At 35.1% G+C, this 6426-nt stretch overlaps 1 non-coding gene across 1 annotated transcript; it reads left to right on the forward strand.

The window, feature by feature from the left end:
• The first annotated feature begins 5342 nt into the window (after nt 1-5342).
• LOC123835019 (U6 spliceosomal RNA) lies at nt 5343-5445 on the forward strand. The gene has a single exon (XR_006788581.1). It is a non-coding gene; the product is annotated as a U6 spliceosomal RNA (small nuclear RNA).
• Nucleotides 5446-6426: the final 981 nt, after the last annotated feature.

Raw genomic sequence — 6426 nt, forward strand, 5'->3', positions numbered from 1 at the left:
AAGCAGACTCCCTGCGGAGCAGGGAGCCCGATGCGGGACTCGATCCCGGGACTCCAGGATCATGACCTGAGCTGAAGGCAGTCGCTTAACCAACTGAGCCACCCAGGCGCCCTTATATTTACTTTATTATATATTACTATACCCTCCATTCAAAATCAAGGATGAGACACAGCTATCCTGTCCATCTCCCCCTATATTATTTTTTCTTCAGTTTACTATGGGTTTTGGCTTTCATAAATGCAGACTTACTATCAAGGTGTTGTATGAATCCCCCGTGCATTGCATGGATCTCTGGCTTTATCTCCAGTTAACACAGAAAGACTGACTTAAATACTTAGCTCTAGGCCATCAGAGATGATCAATGCTCCGGAAAATGTGCCATAGTCAATATTCAGCACTGTTTTAAATTTCCTTTCTTTCTCAATCTCTAGCCTCTATAGATTGTCTTATTTCATACTACATCTTATATTTTATCCAGGACTTTTTATGTACTGTATTTCACAAGGATTGTTCTGGTCACCAAGACCACCATATTGCTAGAACTGAAAATCCAGCTTTGTTACTTTAAAAGTCATAGTTGTCAAAAACAGAATCTAACATGTAATTTAAAAATACAGAAAAAACCCCACCCCACAACAACTTCTATTTCTGAGTTCCACACTTTCCCTTCGCACAAACATAAACTATAGTTTAAATGAGTACTTAATTATACACTGGTAACGTTGCTAGAGAACTTGGCAGACATTCTACTTTTAGAAGCACTCCACACAGATTTATACATCACATTTTACATAATGAAGACTTCTTTCCCACCTCTTACTAAAGCAAAGTAATAATAATGATAATAATAAGCTTCTTAAGAGAAGGATGGGGATATATCAGGAAGGCTTAGTGAGCTGAGACAAGAAACAAGTTAAGGGTGTTGCAAGTTAAAGGGTGGGTGGTAGATACACTTCAGATACAAGGTAAACAGCTTAAGATTTTGTAGCCCCAATTAGATCATATTAGTGTTTAAAGCTTCCCAGATTCTCTGCATTGTTGAAGGAAAGGCATAAAAGCTAAACATATGCCTGAACTGAACAGCATTTCCTCTGGATTACACCCATGTGGGGTTTCATATATGGCTGTGCTCCATTTCTCAATTTCCAAAATAAGGTATAATTTAGAGTGCTGTTTGAGTAATTGTCTGAATACATTTCTTATATTTTCTATTGTTTGAAATTAAATGATCAGAAAAACAGAATTTCATGCTTTCAAGCCTGGTTGCTATTTGGTTTCTGTTTCTGAGAATGCTGACTTGCTAAAGAAAGCATTGAGCCCTTTCATGAGCATATGCTAAACTGATTAATTCTGCCTGCAAGCTTGGACATGTGGCAAGATGTCCCCTTTACAAAACTATCTCCTATGCAAAATATAGGTAACAAGAATATTTCCTTTGCATTGATTATGGCAGAAGTGATTCTATGCCAGTCTAGCCTTTAAGAAGACTGATAGTTTCTGTCTTTTTCTCTTGGAGACCTGAGCCACCTGGAAAATGTTCCATTATTCTGATAGAGAGATAATAAAAAGGAACCCTATGATTCCATTGATAGGGAGAGGTTCTAGTTAAGATCAGCCTTGCAGACAACAGCCATATAAGTGAAGCCATCTTGGATGCTCCAGACAAACCCACCTGCCAGTTAAACAGCACTGAATGACTCTGTTAAAACCACATGGAGCAGAAAAATTGCTCATCTGAGCCCTTCCCACATTCCTAAGCCATAAAATTATGTAACTAAATGAAATTGTTATTTGCAAATAATTTAATAGCAACAGATAAATGAAGTGTTTGTTAAGTAGAACTTATCTCCTTTGTCAATAGTTAGAAAATATAATTATTTTGGATATGGAACTTCCCTCCACAATTACATTGTTCAGGAGTGAACTAGAAATTGAACATTTAGAAGCTGTTTTTTGTTGTTGTTGTTTTTTGTTGTTGTTTTGTTTTGACAAAGACATTATGAGAATTTTTACTTCAATAAAGTGATCAGATTTGAGGTGTGCTATATTCAGGCCTCATCTCCTCAGGTAGCTGCTATTAAGTTGAGCTGTATAAGGAAACTGGAAAGCAAGTAAATGAAGACCATCTGAGATCTCTTTCAAAAATAAATTTTGGTGTGGTTACTCATACATAAAACTGACTAGAAGTAAAAAATAAGAAAATTAATAAGGTTTTGAAGAAATTAAGTTGCCAAAGAACATTAACCTCATCTGAAAATCCTGTTATTATTTTGGCAAGTCTTAAAACAGCTCTCAGTAAGAAGTGGGCTACAGAAGGTGCACAGGTTCCAAAGAAGATATATAACCCTACAGCCATGTCTGATATGCCTGGAAAATAAAAAATGTGGAGAGCCACTCAGGGATTTGTTGCTTTTCCTGCAAAAGTTTATAGCTTTTGATCTTTCAGAAGATTCTTTAAATGTCAATTAATTCAAGCTGATTATGTTGAGTCCACTATATTTGTACTGAATTGTTTTTTTAGTTGTCCTACCAATGCCTGAAGGAGAGGAATGAAAATTAATAAGTTTAATTGTAGATTTTTCTATTTCTCCCTTTGATTCTGATAGTTTTTGCTGTTTGCATACTGAGGCTTTAGCATCAGTATATCTTCCTGATAAACTTCCCTTTTTATCATGATAGAATGTTCCACCTTATTTTGGGTAATAAAACTTGTCTTAAAGTATACTTTGCTTAGTATTTTTTCTTCTTGTTATAGTGTGTATGCCATATTTTTTTCTATTCTCTTGTTTTCAAGTTATCATGTAGACAGCATATAGTTCAGTCTTGACTTTTTTTAACTTTTAATTTTAGTTTTTTTTTTTAAGCCAGTCTGAAGCTCTCTTCCTTTAATTGGAAAGTTTGGTCCATTTATACTTAATAAGATCACATAAACACTTAAATTTGTGTATCTCATCTTAGTATTGATATCTTTCAGCTCCATCTGTTCTTTGTTTCTCTCTTCCTTCTAGGAAAAGAGCTAGATTTGTTTATTTAAAATTATCCTGATCAGATGAGATTTAACTTTTTACTCCATCATGTCACCAGCATTCTCTCATTTAACACATTTCCTCTAGTTTTATGTCAAAACCATCAATTTATCCATCCTGACATATCTGTCAATGGGATGGAGCTGGGGGAAGACACTGCCACCATTAGTCATCCTCCATCACATTGTTCTGCCCTTGTGTCAATATCCTTTGTCTACATTCATAAAACCAGGTATTAATGCCATATATTGTCAAAGTGAGTGGCTCAATTCATCCAATATAATATCAGGAAATATATCATCAAATGTCATGCTTAATCAAATGCAGCTATATGACTAGAGTCTAGTATTTCAGTTAAAGAAGAAAATGTAGTTAGCCTGACAGTTTATTTCTGAGGCTTTATGCTCTTCTTGTTCAATACATCCCCCAAGGGCCATTTCATCTTTTTCCCATAAGTTCAGCTTTTCCATAAATTAACTCCTGTGTATGCTACTCTCCTGGATAATTCCCTCTCATTTGTACCATGCATATCATTTCTACAGCCTCTACCATCATACAGACCATTGCTCATCTGTATCACCTCACTCACATCTTCACATGCATCTCCTCTCCGCTTTCCGACCTCTACCCCACCAGCATCAGCATCACCTGGAACTAGATAGAAACACAAATTCTCAGGCACCACCCCAGAGTTACTGGCCACTCTGTGGTGCAGTCGGGCAATCGCTGATGATTTGGAAGCACACTCAAATATGAGAACCACTGCTATACACTAAAGGATTCCAAATATTCCCTCCTACCAACACGTTATCTTTAACATCAATTGCCCTTTCCCACTGAAGCTGCTGATTGAACAAGAATCATACTATTCCACAGAAAATTGGGAATATTCTCTTAATCTTTATTTAATTATTACCTATAGTTTTGAAGTAAATCCAGTTTTATCTTTGTTTTTTATTATTATTAACATTTTTTTCAAACAGTAGCCAAAATTAGCGAAAATGAATTAATTAACATCCAAGTGTGCCCTGACACCAAAATTGACAAGAGGTGATCTAGTTTAGCAGTCTGTACACTATGATCCATAGGCCAAATCTAGCCCATGCCTTGTTTCTGTGAATAAAATTTTACTGCAACACAGTCAAGCTTATTCTTTTTTTTTTGTATTATTTAATGGCTGCTTTTGATTTATAGTAGCAGATTTGAGCAGTTGTAACAGAGACCATACGCCCTACAATGCCTAAAATATCTGGCCTTTTACATAAAAAGTTTATGACCCCTAATTGACATTGTAACCAGGTATTCATTCAACACATATTTATTAAACATATGCTGTTAATCAGGCACTGTGTCAGGCCCTGAGGATCTAGAAGTGAACCAAGGACACAGACCTCTGCAATTATAGAACATATATCATAATGAGGGAGGGTGGCTGAAAATAAACAGCACACCAATAAATAATTAATAAGATAATTCCAGAAAATCATTTGTGCTGTGAATAAAAAGTGGAGGCAACAATAGAAAGTGACTGTCCAGGAAGCAGCACCATTGGGTTAGGTGTCAGGAGGCCTCTCCAAGGAGATGGCATTAAGCTAAAACCTCAATGAAATGATGAAATGAAAAAAAGAAACAAGATGTGCATAGTTCATGGGAAGGAAATGACCTCGATTTGTCTTAAAAACATAAAGAAGGCCAGCATGGCTAGAGCAAAGTAAGTATTGGGAAGATATGGGGCCCTGGCTAAATGTTTGCAAGACTCCTGATCAATGACAAATTGTATTCTTTCATTTCCACTGTGTCTCATAGAAGGAAATGATATTGATTAAAGATTGCTTACTATTCTTTTTTGTGTTAGTGATTTATGTTGGTTGTGCTGCAAGCATAAATGATCTTTACATCAATGGTGAGAAAATTAGGAACTTCTGATTAAAAATTTTAAAAAAGAGCAAGATTAATATCCCCTTTAGATGCAAGGTTGAAATATTACTCTTTTTCATCTCTACCTTGATCAGGCTGTTTAACGTGGCATCATTAAGTCAGACCTTTAAATTTTCTACTTCCCTAAACCTAGGGACATGAAAAAGTACAAAACAAAGCAAAACAAAACTCAAAGACTATCAGTAATCAATCAACGGAAAGAGGTAATAACTTGCACATAAAAAGAAATAAGTTTAGGAATATATGCAAATCTTCTTTTATATTTTTTATGGAAAAAATTGTTGAGTGTAGGTGCATAGAGAGGGATGGTGGTTTGTTGGGAAGAGGAAAATGTGTTAATGAAACACTAAAATTTCAAATTAAGAATCAACAACTTAGGCGCTTGCTTTGGCAGCACATATACTAAAATTAGAAAGATACAGAGATTAACATGCTCTGGTGCAAAGACAACATGCAAACACATGAAATGTTCCATATTTTTAAAAATGGGCAAAGGAGATGTATAGAGATTTCTCCAAAAATGATATACAAATGGCCAACAAGCCTGTGAAGATACTTAACATTAGTAATTATTAGGTAATTGCAAATCAAAACTATAATGAGCAGGCACCTCATGCCTCCTGTGTACTGTCAGTAGGAATGAAAAAAGGTGCAACCTCTTTTCTGGAAAATAACATGGAGTTTTCTCAAAAAAATTAAAATAGATCTACTAAATGATCCAGCAATTCTACTTCTATATCCAAAAACCTGAAAGGAGGATCTAGAAGAGATATTTATACAACCAAGTTCAGAGCAGTGACAATAGCCATGAGGTTGAAACAATCCAAGGATCATCAATGGATAAATGGATACACAAAATGTGGTTTATACATACAGTAGAATATTATTTAGCTCTAAAAGAAAGGGAGGAAACTTTGATACATGCTTCAATGTGGGATGAACCTAGAGGACATAATGCTAAGTGAAATAAGTCAGTCACAAAAAGATAAATACTGCATGATTTCACTTACATGAGGTATTTGGAGTAGTCAAATTCAGAGACAGAAAGTAGAATGGTGCTTGTCAGGGACTGATGAGAGGGGAGAAGAAGAGCTATTGTCTAATAGATATAAAGTATTGATTTTGCAGAATGAAAGGGTTTATGGGGATGGACTGTGGTGATGGTTACACAATAATGTGAATGTATTTAACTGCACTGAATTATAAATTTATAAATAGTTGAGATGACAATATTATGTTTTGTGTATTTTACCTAAATAAATGTTTTAGAAGGTATCAATAACTTGTAGGAAAAAAAAAAAAAGAAGACATGGTGTCAACAGATTAGAACAGAACTTGGGGTATTATAGATCAGAGTAGGTATTGTTGGCTTGTTAATATCACATGAAAATGTCATGCAGATATAAAAGACTGAAAAAAACTAATTTAAAAATGATTTCACTGACTTTTAAGAAAGGACCAA

The sequence above is a fragment of the Mirounga angustirostris genome, unplaced genomic scaffold (assembly GCF_029215605.1).
Source record: "Mirounga angustirostris isolate CCGP_5_RB_7025 unplaced genomic scaffold, mMirAng1.0.hap1 SCAF_1, whole genome shotgun sequence".
In the NCBI taxonomy this organism is placed as follows: domain Eukaryota; kingdom Metazoa; phylum Chordata; class Mammalia; order Carnivora; family Phocidae; genus Mirounga; species Mirounga angustirostris.